The sequence below is a fragment of the Silurus aristotelis genome (genome assembly GCF_946808225.1).
Source record: "Silurus aristotelis genome assembly, chromosome: 2".
NCBI classification, from domain to species: Eukaryota; Metazoa; Chordata; class Actinopteri; order Siluriformes; family Siluridae; genus Silurus; species Silurus aristotelis.
In genome coordinates this window covers 32,017,629-32,032,897 of record NC_139575.1, presented here as the reverse complement: position 1 = coordinate 32,032,897, position 15,269 = coordinate 32,017,629, and positions in this window count along the sequence as shown.

The window sequence follows — 15,269 nt, the reverse complement described above, 5'->3', positions numbered from 1 at the left end:
TGTTAGACATGTAAATAAGCAGGAAAGACAGAGACAAAGACAAAGAGACACAGACACAGCTTTACAAAGAGTGAGAAACAAATAGAGAGACAGCAAGAGAGAAACATATACAGTGAGACAGAGACATTTACTAAAAGACAGACAATTAGATAGAGTAAATAGAGAGACAAAGATAGCGAGATATAGCCACTTCCTGTTGGAAGTGTTTATCCCGAGCGACTCTTAATGATCTCATTTACTAAATGAGCAGTAGTGAGTTAAGGACTTGCTCAGGTGCCCAAAACTGGCAGCTTGGAGGTGTTAAACATGTATCATATTTATATATATGTATGTAAGCATATGTACAGTGATTAAATATAAAGGCTATATCAGTGCAGAGATGTGTGGACATCATTAAGAGCCTTTGCTATGTTTCCACACGGACAGTTAATGAGGTGATACCGGAGAAACTGCACCTCTTCAAGTCAAGTCAGGAAGCTTATATATATATATATATATATATATATATATATATATATATATATATATATATATATATATATATATATATATATATATATAAAATTATAACTATTTTACAGATTTGAATGATGTATTGTTTTTATCTGTACGATCAATAAAGACAGTAATTTAAGTTTGTGTCGCCATTATGAGGGAAAACCCCACAAAACCCACAAAAGGGTTAATGGTGTGAATCATGGCGGATTTTGGTGTTTGATTTGAGACTTGACGCAGAAATAAAACAAAAGTTTACTGATTAAAAATATTTTTATCTGGAGTTTATTTATTTATTTTATATCTAAGAAAGGACGTCGTGGATAAACGTATTTTTTGCCAAAGGTTTTAATTTCGCCTTTTTTATTTAGTTATTTATTTATGTATTTACATTTTCTATAAAAATGGTGAAACAGAAATGCGCGCTGAATTGATAGCGCGTTAATAAAATTTCGTGCCGTTTAAAATAATTTTAATTTTGACAGCCAAATATACATATACATACATACATACATACATACATACATACATATACTGTATATATATATATATATATATATATATATATATATATATATATATATATATATATATATATATATATATAAAAATAAAATACAAATAATAAAATAAATAATACAAAACAAATTAAAAATGTTGTTACCTAATGAATGTATCCAGGCTGAAGATCCACATATAGATCACAAGCAGAGAAAAGATGATGATGATCAGGAATGTGTTACATCACTGACTCCCTCTGTCTCATCCACATTAACCCCAAACTTCTTACTGCCATCTGCCTGCTGATTCTTATCTCTGTAAACTAGTCTATATCTGTGGTGAGTGAGAGTCAGGACTTTATACACCAGCGGATTGAAAAAGACACGCAGTAACAGGAAATCGGTTGTTCGGCTGAAATCGGCGCGCAGTGAAAATAAAAAAAAAATATTTCACCAAATCAATGGATTAAAACTAAAGTAACGAGCCATTTTTGAAAATGTAAGAAGTAAAAAGTACAGATACCGGTGTAAAAAAGTAATGAGTAAAAGTTAAAAGTAAAAAAATAAATAGTGGAGTAAAGTACTGATACCAAAAAACTCTACTTAAGTACAGTAACGAAGTATTTGTACTCTGTTACTTCCCACCTCTGGCACAGGGGCATGTTTACCATGGTGTAGCATCTCCTGTTCTTTTCAAAACAGTTTGAAGATGTCTGGGCATTGCAGTTATGAGTTTATGGAGTTTTGCTGTTGGAGTTTGGTCCCATTCTTGCATAATAAAGGTTTCCAGCTACTGAAAAGTTTGTGGTCGTCTTTGGAGTATTTTTTGTTTAACGATGTGCCAAATGTTCTTTATAGGTGAAAGATCTGGAATGCAGGTAGGTCAATTCAGCACCTGGACTCTTCTACTACGAAGCCATGCTGTTGTTATAGCTGCAGTATGTGGTTTTTCATTGTCCTGCTGAAATACACAAGGTTTTCTCTGAAATAGACATAATCTGGCGGGGAGCATATGTTGCTCTAAAACTTTTATATACTTTCAGCAATCATAGTGCCTTCCAAAACATGCAAGCTGCCCATACCATATGCACATATGCACCCGCATACCATCAGAGATGCTGGCTTTTGAACTGAACGGTGATCACACACCGGAAGGTCTCCCTCCTCTTTAAGGAAGAATGTCAAATTTGGACTCGTCTGACCATAGAACACTTTTCCACTTTGAAACAGTCCATTTTAAATGAGCCTTGGCCCACAGGACACAACGGCGTTTCTGGACCATGTTCACATATGAGTTCCTTTTGGCATGATAAAGCTATAGTTTAACATGGCGGATTGTGTTTACCTTAAAAGTGTTCATAAGTAGAGAGAAGACTCTATGATGTGTTCCATGGAACCCCGAGATAGGTCATACCAAGCGAAAAATGATACATATTTTTTAAGATAAATACAGTCAATGCTAAATCTATATTACAAAGATATTTTACTTACCTTGTTGTCCACCAGCTGAAGCACTACTTTTGCGTTATTCTGCCACGGTAAGAAATTAGCAAACACTAAAATCACAACGCAAAAATCACAACAAATTTTACGAATACTGTACAGAATTCGTTTTCTCACCACGAGGACTTTGAGCAGAAGAAAGAGGTTTTGCTCTCGGCCCCAAAATGCATGCCTGCCAGGCGTTCTTCTTCTTCTTCCTCTGTTTGCGGCGTTGTCAAATCTGAAAAGCACACGCGGATTTTGAAAGTTTTCTTGAATATATTTAGATTTTCTTTGGAGTTTTTTGGGTGCCCCTAGGCCATGTACGTATCTTCGAAAATTCGTAAGTCTGGCTTTCGTAGGTCGGGGGCTGACTGTACATAGTATAAAAAGCCACTTTTTTCTCTGACAATCAATCCTCACCAGCTGTATCTCCATACAACAATCAAAGTTTTCCACACATTTTTTCTTGTTTTGCTTTTGTCATGTTCTGATACAAAGTAGTGACAGTCACCACAGACCAGACAATTTTCACATTTATTTTCAGGAAAAGGAGGGATTTGGAGATCAGGTGCACTTCGGAAGTCTGTATTGTGTGAATTCAGTTTTAGAGAGATAAATTGCATTTTACATTGCACCCTTTCTCCACATAATTAATAAATAAATAATATATTAATTATTTGTAATACAGGACTGTGTTTTTGTATAATAAAAATTAAATAGTATGCAGAGATAGCCAAAATATTTTGGCCCACCTCTATTTAATCTTATATCAATTGCACCTTTTTCCACATTCTACCAACTTGTGCTTCTATTTGGATTCACATGGAAGAGTTGGTACACCATCTCAAGGGACATATTTTTTGAATGCCATATATTTTGAAGATGACACACTTTGGATATAATATAAGAGGGACCAAATAAAGTAGGTTGGTGGAACAAGGGCACTAGTTCTCTCAGCCCCTCCTCAGACCACATACCACGTTGAAACTACAACTTCCAAATCCATTCTATTATAGTCTTGGTTATGCCTGAATCAATTGAATCAGGTGTGTTAAATATAGTGCTGTGGTCACCGAGGATGGACATCTCAAACATAGACCACACAAAAGATCTATCCTGGAAACCCGGAAACATGATACAGGGCAGGAATACACCTCAACTGGGATACCAGTCTATGTCAGTTGCACTATTCATACATACACACACAATCACACTTAGGGGCAATTTAGCACAGCCTAACCACCTACAACATGTTTTTAGTAGGTTGAAGGAAACCGGAGAACACCCATATAGACACAAGGAGAGCATGTGGTACTCTGCATAGAGTGTAACCCTAGCTCAGGTTAGAAACAGGGACCTTAGAGCTATGAGGCAGGCAATGCTACCTGTTGCACCAATGTGCCACCCACCTGTGCATTACATGAGTAATTATTCCAAACAGAACCACCCGCACCAGAGACAACATTGAGCTCAGCTGTCTCTGCTGCTTTTTCCGAAGCTCTTCAATGCTAGGCATCGCTGATGATTGACCACATACAATGTGTGATTGACGGCTTGATTATGCTATTATTACAATGTTATCTGGGCTGGTTACATCATGGAAATGAGATAATTTTGTTTTGTGAAGGGAGGGGAACCATAAAGAACTGTCAGATGAGGAATTCATTTTTATGTATTTTTGTAAGCATGGCACAGAAATCATGGGTTCATGCAAATATATACTGGAAGGGAGGTGTGTCAAAAAATAAGGGGTATGATTTGGCACAAGGAAATAAAACTGTATATATTTAATATACTGCTTTTTCTGTCATTTCCCCCCCTACATTTCATTGTTGTTGTTTTTTTCTAGGTTAATCATAGACAATCATTTGCCAACATTCAATTTGTTTAGAAGGCTTACAAAATCAGATGAAACAATGCGAATCAGGTAAATCAATTTGTAAGCTTGACACTGTATAACACTTATGCACATGCTCACATGATTATTTCTGCTTTCATTCAACAGTTTTTACTGTATACCGTTGGTCCATAGGTAGTTTGTGAATAAAACTGCCAATCCCAAACCTATTATTTTTTATTGTCCTTTTGAGGACACAATATTTAAAGCAGAATTAAAGCAGAGGACAGAATTATTTTTCAAATTCCTTGATAATGCCCTAATTAGAATCACCATTCTTTTTATTTGGGCTTAAAATCATTTTGAATCTGCAGACAGTTTAATGTCGAGTACCCTGAAAAGTAAATCAGAGTACCCTCGTATTTTAATCACATTCAAATCCCAAATTCTTTAGGATGCATGCTATAGTCATGTGACATATACAACCGTAATAAATACTTCTGTACTCTATTTTACTCATTGTCAGGCTGTGCATTTCACACATTGGCCTTTTGTGGTGTCCTACCTGAATCAATCCACCTCTTTATACCGTCCCCTATGACACCATAATGATGTGCACTATTATTACTAACAGAACACTATTTCACAGAAAGATACATACATACAGTGAGAATAAATGGCTTTACCAAAGCAAGAAATGATGGGTTACTTAACGTAATCCTGGGTTTTTTGATAACAGAGTAAGGTGTTTTACAATAGGAATCGCTTTATGCGTGACCAACTATGGAAGCTACAATGACACCAGATCTGTCTTGACAGACAAGTCGACTTGTGTCCAGACTCCGCCCCACCTTAGGTTGACCCCTTACAACATAATTTTAGTGAGATTTCTTCCTATTCCTGTGCAAGGAGGGAAGTGTTGGTAAAACACCTCACTCTGTTATCGAAGAACCCATCGTTCATCGTTAAGTAACCAATCGTTCTTTTTCTAACTTCACTGTTTTACAGTGGGAGAGATAGACCACTCCCGGATTGCACGTGATCCTGGTATAACTAATTAGGATGACTCAGACACATTCAGTCTATAAAATCGCACAAAAGTGTGTGGCATAGACCAACTACCTGCCGCACAAATATCCTGAACAGAGACGCCCTGAAGTATGGCCCATGATGTTGTCATGCCCCTAGTAGAGTGGGCCCTTAGACCCTCAGGTGTCTGAGAACCTCTGCATTTATTGCTAGAGATATAGCATCAACAATCCAGTGGGACAGCCGCTGACAACGACTTCCCCTTTTGGAGAGTAGCCCAAGACACAAACAGCTGGTCATTCTTCCTGAAGCCTGCTGTTCTCTCGACATATGTATGGAGAGCCCACACTGGACATAAAGAATTCAACCTCTCATTCTCCAGAGAAGAGAATGGATGAGAGTGGAAAGCAGAAAGCTCCGTAATGAAACACATGAATGAGAAGTGTCCACTACTAAGTACAAATGCTGGGTTAGGGTGAAAGGAACGTTTTGTGAACCCTGGGGTCAACTGCAAACAAGATAGACTGACAGACAGGGGTTGCAGCTCGCTCACATGCTTAGCTGTTCCCAGAGCTACAAGTTGTTCTCTGAACAGAGAGAACAACTTTAACACTATGCCATTCACTGGCTTGAAAGGGTGTTGAAAAATGGCCTCTAAGACCATAGATAGATCCCACAGTGGGACCATCTGTCTGGACACCGGCCTTTTATGGCGTGCTCCCTCCAACTTATAAAACAACTTATTAAAGTGTGCCGACCTGCAGGCTTGTTACCAAACCTGACATGACATGGAAATAGCTGCTATATGTACTTTCAGAGGTAAAAAAAAAAGCTTTCCAGCAAATCCTGGAGAAAACATAATATGTCTTCCACTAATCAATGGAATGGGACAATGTGACTTTGGCCACACCAATCTTCAAAGACGCCATTTAATGCTATAAATGCTATCAGCTACCCAATGCCTGGATGGCCAATATGTAGCTATCAGAACCAGTGACAAGCCCAGTTCAATCCAGTCCTTTCTCTGACTAGAGTGGGGGAAATTAGGCTCAGGGGAGGGAATGCATATAGGAAGATGTTTGGCCATGGGTGGGTTTAAAGCATCTACACCCAAGAGTGCATCTTTGTCCTTTAGAGAGAAATACAGAGCAGACTGAGCGGTATCTTGTGAGGCGAAGAGATCTACGGCAGCCTGGCCGTATCTCTGGCATATCTGCTCCACCACTTGGGGGGTGCAGTTTCCATTCCCCATACAGGGGGTGTCCTATGGACAATAAATCCGCTCCCCTGTTCAACATACCTGGAACATGAGTCGCTCTGATGGATAAAAGCCTTGTGTTACCTCACCGTATCAGCTTTTTTGTCAACTGATGCAACTAAAGGGACCACCGTGGAATTTTTGGTTTTTACTAGAAAATGCCGGCCCTTTATAAGGGTCAGAAAATATTTTAGTGCTTAAAACAATGCCAACAACTCCAAGTAGTTTATGTGCCTTCGGATCAGCTGTGAAGGCCAAACGCTCTTCACTCTACCCATTACAGTTGCTTCCCAGACCTTGGAATCTCTGCTCAGAGAGAAACCAGAAAAGACACTGTGTGAAAGACACGATTTTCCTCTCAGTCAGCGCACCCAATAGGAGTGGGAATCTATACTGAGCCCCAGATATTTTGTGAACTGCGAGGGTTCCAAGAGGCTCTTTTACATGTTTATTCTAAACCCAAAGTTGAGAGATGCATTACCACACTCTCTGATTGCAATCCATCTCTGATTGCTCACTCTCTTGATAAAGAGCATATCATTTAATCGTCTACATGAGACAATATTCATATTCCATTGTTTCTCAACAGGAATAGAGCCGCCTCCACACATTTGCTGAAAGTCCTTGGAGCTAGTGACAGTCCAAACGGAATGGCTTAAAACTTGTAAGCATTGCCTTAGTGTGCAAATCTCAGATATTTTTTGTGAGGTGGGTAAACGTCTGACAAATCGATCGTTACAAACCAATTGTTTAGCTGGACTGATCGATAAAGCACTTTGTGTGTCAACATTTTGAATGAGTTTCTCGGACTCTGGCCAGGAAGTCTCACACTCCTCACACCCATCAGTCTCCCTCTCGCTGCCACAGTTGCAGCAAAGCCCTGTCGCACTCTTGTCCTCTTATTTCCTGAGGGTGTTGGTTTCTCTCATCCTCTCAGGAGCTAGACCAAACAGACCATTAATGAGGTTGTAAGCTGCATCCACTTCCACTTTTTGCACATTGCCCAAGCTGGACAGGTTCAGCCATAACGCTCTCTCACCTGACACAGCCAACCTTATCACATGGCCACAGACCTGAACTGCGGTAAGAGTGCAGAATTAAGTTGTTCACCACACATATCTCATCCCAGAGTGCCGGGTTGGGCACTCCCGTGTCGAGCTGTAGCCTCATCTCCTCTGAAATCTCTGCATGGTACGTGGCAGTAAAGTCACAACACACCGCACATTTGTACATCCTCTGACAGATGGACGCCGACAGTCTTGGCAGCGAGATTTGAGGGGAGGCAGAAATAGAGTGCCAATTTGGATAGAGTTGATAGGCCACCCAAACTCTACTGCTGGGGGTCCAGCCATCCCCAGCTCTCCCATTCCTTGAATCACTAGTCTAAAACACCCTTTTTCAGAAATCTTGCTCTTAACAGGGCTAGACTTGTGGCAAGACATCTCCTTTATGCAAGCTGGCACGGCGGGCAGGAGTTGTCTCGCCGCAGGTTGAGCAGGCAGCAGCCTTTTTCTGTCATAAAAGGTCCCTTCCTGCTCCTTCTGTGTGTTGGGCCGCTGGCCACACTATGTGGGTCTGCGAGTGACGTTTGAGCTTGCTTCGGGCCCATACATGCGATGCACATCGGGTAAGGGGTCCCTGCCTGTTGCTCCCATGATGATGGACACGGGCGGGATGCAACCTCCCTGCTCTTTGCCTCGTTCCCTTTGGCAGGGGGATGACAGTTGACATGGCTGAGTGCAAGTTAATCAAGACTCATCAAAACACGTTAGTCTACCGATTTCCGTAGGGTAGTTAGCCCTTTGAAGGCTTGCCTTGACACATGAAGCCCTTAGTTGGCTTAATGGCACTAATTCCCTACCGTAGTAATTTAATACACAATAGGTTGAAGAGAATAGCATGCCTTGAAGCAGACACCATTCCGAATTTTGCAAAGTCACTCAACATGATCCCTTATGACTTTGCATTCGATGACGTAATCCAATAATGGCCTGCTCGTTGAACAGTTTAGCGAAAACCAGAGAAAAACTGGATGTGCTGAAAGAGCTTGATGTAGTCTCTCACGGGAAGAAAGTGTGAATAAGCGAACCTGTAAAAGGTTGGAAAAAAAAAACTTGTCCGTCAAGACAGATGTGGTGTCATAGGAGCTTCTGAAGTTGGTCACGCCCAAAGCAATTCCCAATGTGAAACACAGAGCAAAGTTAGAAAAATAACCCAATTAACTTAATTTAGCAAGTTTTTTTTCACTGCAGCCACAGCTGTGCCGCATGCATGCATTATCTTTAGCACAATCATCAATACTAATCTCATAAAATCACAAAAAACACATTCTACCTTGACATTTACATACATTTTAGTGCATATATTGTGCACATTACGGTTTTCCTGTAGATTTAAATAAATTAAGGCAAATTGTATGATTTTGTGCAAATATATAAATGGTTCTTAAAAAGCTTAACAACTGTTTTGAAATGTTTTGGCTGACCTGTTCTCACAATGTCCAAGATTTCTTAAAAGGTCTGTCTAGTGTCCTTGTAAGAACATGTGTAACCAAACCAAGTTCTTCTCTGCTGGTCATTGTGCAATGAAAAAACAGTTATTAAATCCATATGTATATATTTGACCTTGTGCAGTTTGTTACAGATGCAGGTTGCAAACATCCAATCAAATGACATGAAAATAGCAACATTATTTGTTGACTGCTAGATGGCCTTAAAGTAGCCTAGTCAAAATCTGATTGGTTAAAACAACTGTACGCTGCAAGAGCCCACTTTGTTCAATTTTGAAGGCTTCATGACAGATTTTGACCCTGGTAACATGTCATATAATTATTGGGAATAATTTAATATATATTAATGGACCAAAATATGCTAAAAACTTAATTCTGATAGAGTTTAGGCCAGCAGGAAAGGCATGCTGGCCCTAAAAGCCTGCCACTGATCTTGCTTAATATTTGAATGTGCATACGTATCATAAGAGCGCACAATAAACACCCAAGGCAGGTAAAGTTCAGAAGAGATTTACAGATTTCTATAAGACAAGAGCAATTTAATCTAGCAGTGAGATTCATTGGTGTGTGGCGTGTTACTGTTTCAGATCATGCCTAGACAAGTGTTTTTTTTCTACAAAGGAGAGTATGAACGATGGTACGAAAAGGCAAATGGAGAAGGAGTGACAGAATGAAAGAGACAGATGCTGATAGAGTTGAGGAGGCTGTCAGTGATTCCTTGAAAATCACTCCGGTCAAGAAAATTAGCAGCAATAGGCTTTTAAAACACAATAACGGTTGTTGGGATAAATTCTGCTCAAAGCCCTTCCTTCCTTATCCACAAAATAAGCACCCATGTCCAAAATTTTATTAACAGCTTTATTCTGTTCTTGCGTTGTTGGTTTTGTTTACTTCTATTTAAAAACATATAAATATCCATCAGTAATCTGACTGATAGCTCAACATTCATGTAAACCGATTAACACTAAAGAAATTGATTATTTAATTTGAATAAATTGAGTAATGCATTTGATTAATTATACTAACATGTACACTAAATACTGGTCCTTGCATGCCTGTAACTTTAAATAAGCTCACATATAGTGTGCCTTTTTAAAATGCATATATTTTTGTTGTCTATTTAGCATAGCCAATTCACCTAGCAGGATTTAGTGAAGATATAAAGTCCTTCAAAGCATGTTAACCAACAGTAGTTTTTAGTTATGAACCAAATAAAAACGATTGATCATGTGGAAGGAAGGCAAATGCGAGTGTACATTTATTTTTTTGATGGATTAATCACAATTACTATGAACCAAATCTAAACACAAACAAATAAGGACCATAACCTGATCCGTAAAACATGAAGCAGGAAAGACAATTACGAAAGGTGGAGAGTGCTGTGCAGGCTGAGGCTTCAATACTAAAGCTAATTATCTGCCAATGTGACACAATCGAAAAGACGTGACAAGGTTCAGTAAGTTGCGGCATAGACAGACATCATTGACAAAAGTTTGTAGACACCTAACCAAAGAATTTGTGTTATATTTTGGATTAGTCTCAATTTATAATAACCTCCACTATAAAAACATATAAAATTGTTGTTAATCAGGATTCATTAAGCGAACTGAGGTGTGCCCCTAATATATATATATATATATTTGAGACAATGTTCATTGTTAAAAGCGCTATACAAATAAAAATGAATTGAATTGAATTGAATATATATTAGGGGTGCACAAAATGTACCTCAGTTTTTTAGTCACTTTTTTATTTATTTAAGTTTATTATTAATAACATTTTTGAAAATCAACAGTTTACATTTTTTCAGTAATTTTATCAAAATAAAATATTTCATTTTTCATCTTCTCCCGCTTATCCGTATTCGGGTCGCGGGGGCAGCAATCTAAGCAGATTCACCAGACACTTCTCCGTGTCCAGGAATCGGGCTGTCAAGGCCCCCGCCTTCGACTGCTGCCCAATCCTCTCAGCACCGGTCCCTTACGTCGCTCCGACGTCATGGTCCTTGATTTATTTTTCTCGTAAGGGTCCCCTGGAGCATAGAGGGTTAAGGGCCTTCCTCAAGGGCCCAAGAGTGGCAGCTTGGCGATACTGGGGCTTGAACCCCCGACCTTCCGATCGGTAACCCAACGCCTTAACCGCTGGAGCCACCACTCCCCCCCAAAATAAAATATAATAAATCAAATGTATGCAATACACTTTTTGGCATTTTGATTACAATGGCACAAATTAAATTAATTTAAATAAGATTAAATAAATGGTAAATGTAAATAAATATTTGACATTTGTTAGACCTTATTTGAGTAATACAGATGACTGTGCAGATGACTGTGCAGATGACTGTGCGTTTCACATTTAATATTTAATTGTTTAAAGATATGTTATACTTAACTGTTATACTTATTTCAGCATACATTAACAAATTTCTTCATTCCTTCATTATTTTTGCTTTTTTTCTACATTGTTGTGTATGTTTTTAAGTTTGATAATGTTAATAATAATAAATACATTTAGAGTGCGAAGTGGAGACTAAACAAACTTGCGGTCTGCCGCTTAATACGTTCCCGAGGGAACCCAGATTTTAGATTTTTTTTTTTGCACGTAAAAATGATGTGTACCGAACCGAAAACCCTGCACCGGAAAATACGTGTACCACGTGTGCTGTACACCCCTGATATATCAGACTTGCTGTTAACAAACAGCATATAGTGCTTGTCAATAGTTTGTAAAACAATCATATAATTTTTTTAGACGGTTGCATTCACTTTTTGTGTATATAGAATAAACTAGGTAAATGGTTAAAAACAAAAGAATTGGACAATACATAACTGGAAGAAGGTTCTGAGAATAAATAAGTTAAAATTTTATATTTTAGTTTTGAACAGAATAACGTATGTAAGGCGGAGAACAGGAGAAAAGATGTTAGCAGACTGCCTCACAGTCAAACAAGGAGGTGGAAGTTTTATGGTTTAGTGTTGTTTTAGAGACTTTTTTCGCAGGTGAAAGGAATACCGAACCAACATGGATACCATTTCATACTTTAAACCAATGCAATTTAATTTGGACTGTGACTAATTGGAACTGCAGACAATTGCAACTGCAGACAATGCTCCAAAGGATATGTCCAAGCTCTGTAATTGTTATTTAGTGAACAAACAATTGGCTTTGGCATGTTATCTATCATGGAATGAGATGCCCAGTCACCAGACCTAAATCCTATTGAACTGTTCTGAGAAAAAGAGGATAGCAAGGTCAGAAAGAAATAGACAACAAGTGAAGAACACCTTTGTAAAGTTTTACAAGAATCATTCATCAAAAAAAAAGTATTTCTGCTAAATATTTTGAAAAACTGACTGTCAAGATGGCAATAGTGTACAAAGCTGTTAATAAAAAGAAGTTAAAATCAAATCAATATTAGCTATGAACACCCTTTGCCTGCAAAACTGCATTCATTCTTTTAGGTACACATGCACACAGTTTGTGAAGGAACTCAGCATGTAGATTGTTGGGGCCAATCAGATGCCTCCCTGATGGTATTGCATAATGGATAAATATATGGATAAAGCACTGAGAATACCATTAATTCTGACCAACTCTACTTGCAGAACTGCAGCAAACTAGCAAGGAACTTCCACCATGCTTCACTGTTGCCTGCAGACACTCATTATTGTACTGCAAAATATAAAAAAAAAAATTTGACTCATGGGTTAAGGTAAAGTTAAGTGTGTCTAAGACAGGAGAAAATCATGACTGCACACAGACTTAAACCAAAGTTTAGGTTTAAACCCCCTCAATATCAAGTTGTGAGGAACCAGCCATGGCTGTTGTTCCACCATGCCAGATATCTGTGCTGTAACCTGTTTTGTAGTTCTTTATACTTACAAGAAATATTTGTTCAGGATATTATTATACATACAGACTTCTAAAAAAAGTCATAAAAATAGATGAAAGGGCTAATGCTGTAAAGCCAGTCATGATATCTATCAGTATTCCATGTCTTTTGGCAGTGTTAAAGAAGCAGTCTCTACTGGAAGTCATGAAAGATTTAAGAACTTTAAACATTAAACACCCAGACCTTGGTCTGTCTTTGGAACGATGCTGAAGAGACGGTGTCTGCTTTAAAAGTGAAGCTCAAAGGGCTAACATGTTTGCTAATCCTGACTAGTAGAAATCCCTATAAAACAGCTCCTGTGGCAAATCCATCACTGAACTCAAGGTCTGAAGGCAGCTTGATCTTACCACCCCCTTGACTTCCCCAGCTGCGTCCACCTGCAGAGAGTCATGAATTGACTGACGGCTGGCTAAGGATTAGCGAGGCTAATAGCTCCCAGCGCGGATGGTTAAAAAGCCAGAGTCGCACTTTTAAAGAGTACCTGCATTCAAGCCAGTGTCCACTTAAATGTACTGGAAGATACCAGGGAATAGGAATGCACTCCTGAGAGCCTATAAAGGCAGTTCAAGGGATCTGATCTGTTCATCTGCTCTTCTAATGCAGGTGATACTTAAAAAAAAAAAGAGAGAGAGAGAGAGAAAGGAAGAATTGAATTGTATTACTGATGAAGAGGCTTTTTAGCACTGTCAGACTGGAACTCTCTACTCTCTACTTATGCTCTCAACAGCAATGCATTAAAGCTATCATTCATGGCATGGCTGACACTTTTGGGAAAACTACCAAAAGCACCTTGGACAGATAGAAGTCACCAGATTTGTTCAACTAAGAGCTAACACCAATAAATGTTAAACCTTCACTAGTTTTAAGTGGTCAGTAAAATATTATGTCTGCAAATCGCTCTATTGAAAACAACTAAATTGAAAATCAACTTACAGTACATTGTTGAATATCAACATTTTGATATACAGTATATCACAAAAGTAAATACACCCTCACATTTCAGCAACCATTTTAGTATATCTTCTTAAGAGACGTTACTAAAAAAATGAAAGTGTGCAGTTTGTATAGCAGTATAAATTTACTGTCCTCTGAAAATAAATTAACATACAGTTATTATTGCCTAATAGCTGGCAACAAAAGGGAGTGCACCCTAAGTGAACATGTCAAAACTGATAAGCACCATTGTTGTCTAGCACTGCCTTAATCCTCCTGGGCATGGAATTCACCAGAGCTGCACAGATTCTTGCTGGGACCCTCTGCCGCTCCTCCATAATGACATCACGGAGCTGCTGAAAGTTAGACACATGGTGCTGCTCCACCTTCCGCTTAAGGATGGCCCACAGGTGCTCAATAGGGTTTAGGTCTAAACGTATGCTCAAGCCCTTTGAAGCAGGTAACCAATAATCCAACAACAGTTTCATTTTTAAAATCTTCTTCTTATCCACACTCTTGACCCACCCACTGACCTCATGCGGTACTTTCATTTATGTTGTGTGAAGTCGCTACACTCAAAGACTAGCCCCCGATGCACTAATTTTACCAGTTGAATAACGAGCATAACGTCCTTGTTTTGGTGCTAATCTTGTCACAAGGATGTGTCCCTCTCCCCATAGCTCCATGCCTGTGATATCCTAATTTAAACATCAAAGGTTCTGTCATTAAGACGGCACTTTTTAGCTTGACGTTTGAGTGAACTGCTTCTCTCACAGCCTGTAACTGCTTTGTCACTCGGTCTCACCGGACCCTATGCTTGTGGAGCCCTTGAGGAACAAATAATCTCATCATTAGTGCTCTTTCCGGCTCCTAAGCTGCGACTTTATATGGCGGTGCGTTGTTGTTGCGTTGCTTTAGTTGTTTTTTTTTCCTACTTTGATATATAATGTCAGTCATTCAAATCAGTCAAAGCAGGCACTTTAAATGCAGATTGATAGTTGGTGGAGGTTCAGTTTTTCTTCAAGTCAGTGCCTCACCTCACCTCTCAGAGCTGAAAGTAAGACGTTTCACCACATTAGGATACCCCAGAGCTGAAAGTTAGCATGACCAAGCTGCCATATTAAAACATAAAATCAAGTAAAAGCTATATGCAGCAGGAGCGCACTTTCCTTCGGATGACACATTCTATTTAGCTTATTGTGCGCATTTTTATTTTTCCTCAATCCGTTTTAAAATTTTATGAAAATTTTAGAAGCATCCAAACAGGAGGAAAAAAAAAAGTCTTGTCCAAAAAAACTATTTTGGAATACCGGACTAAACCTTATATGCGT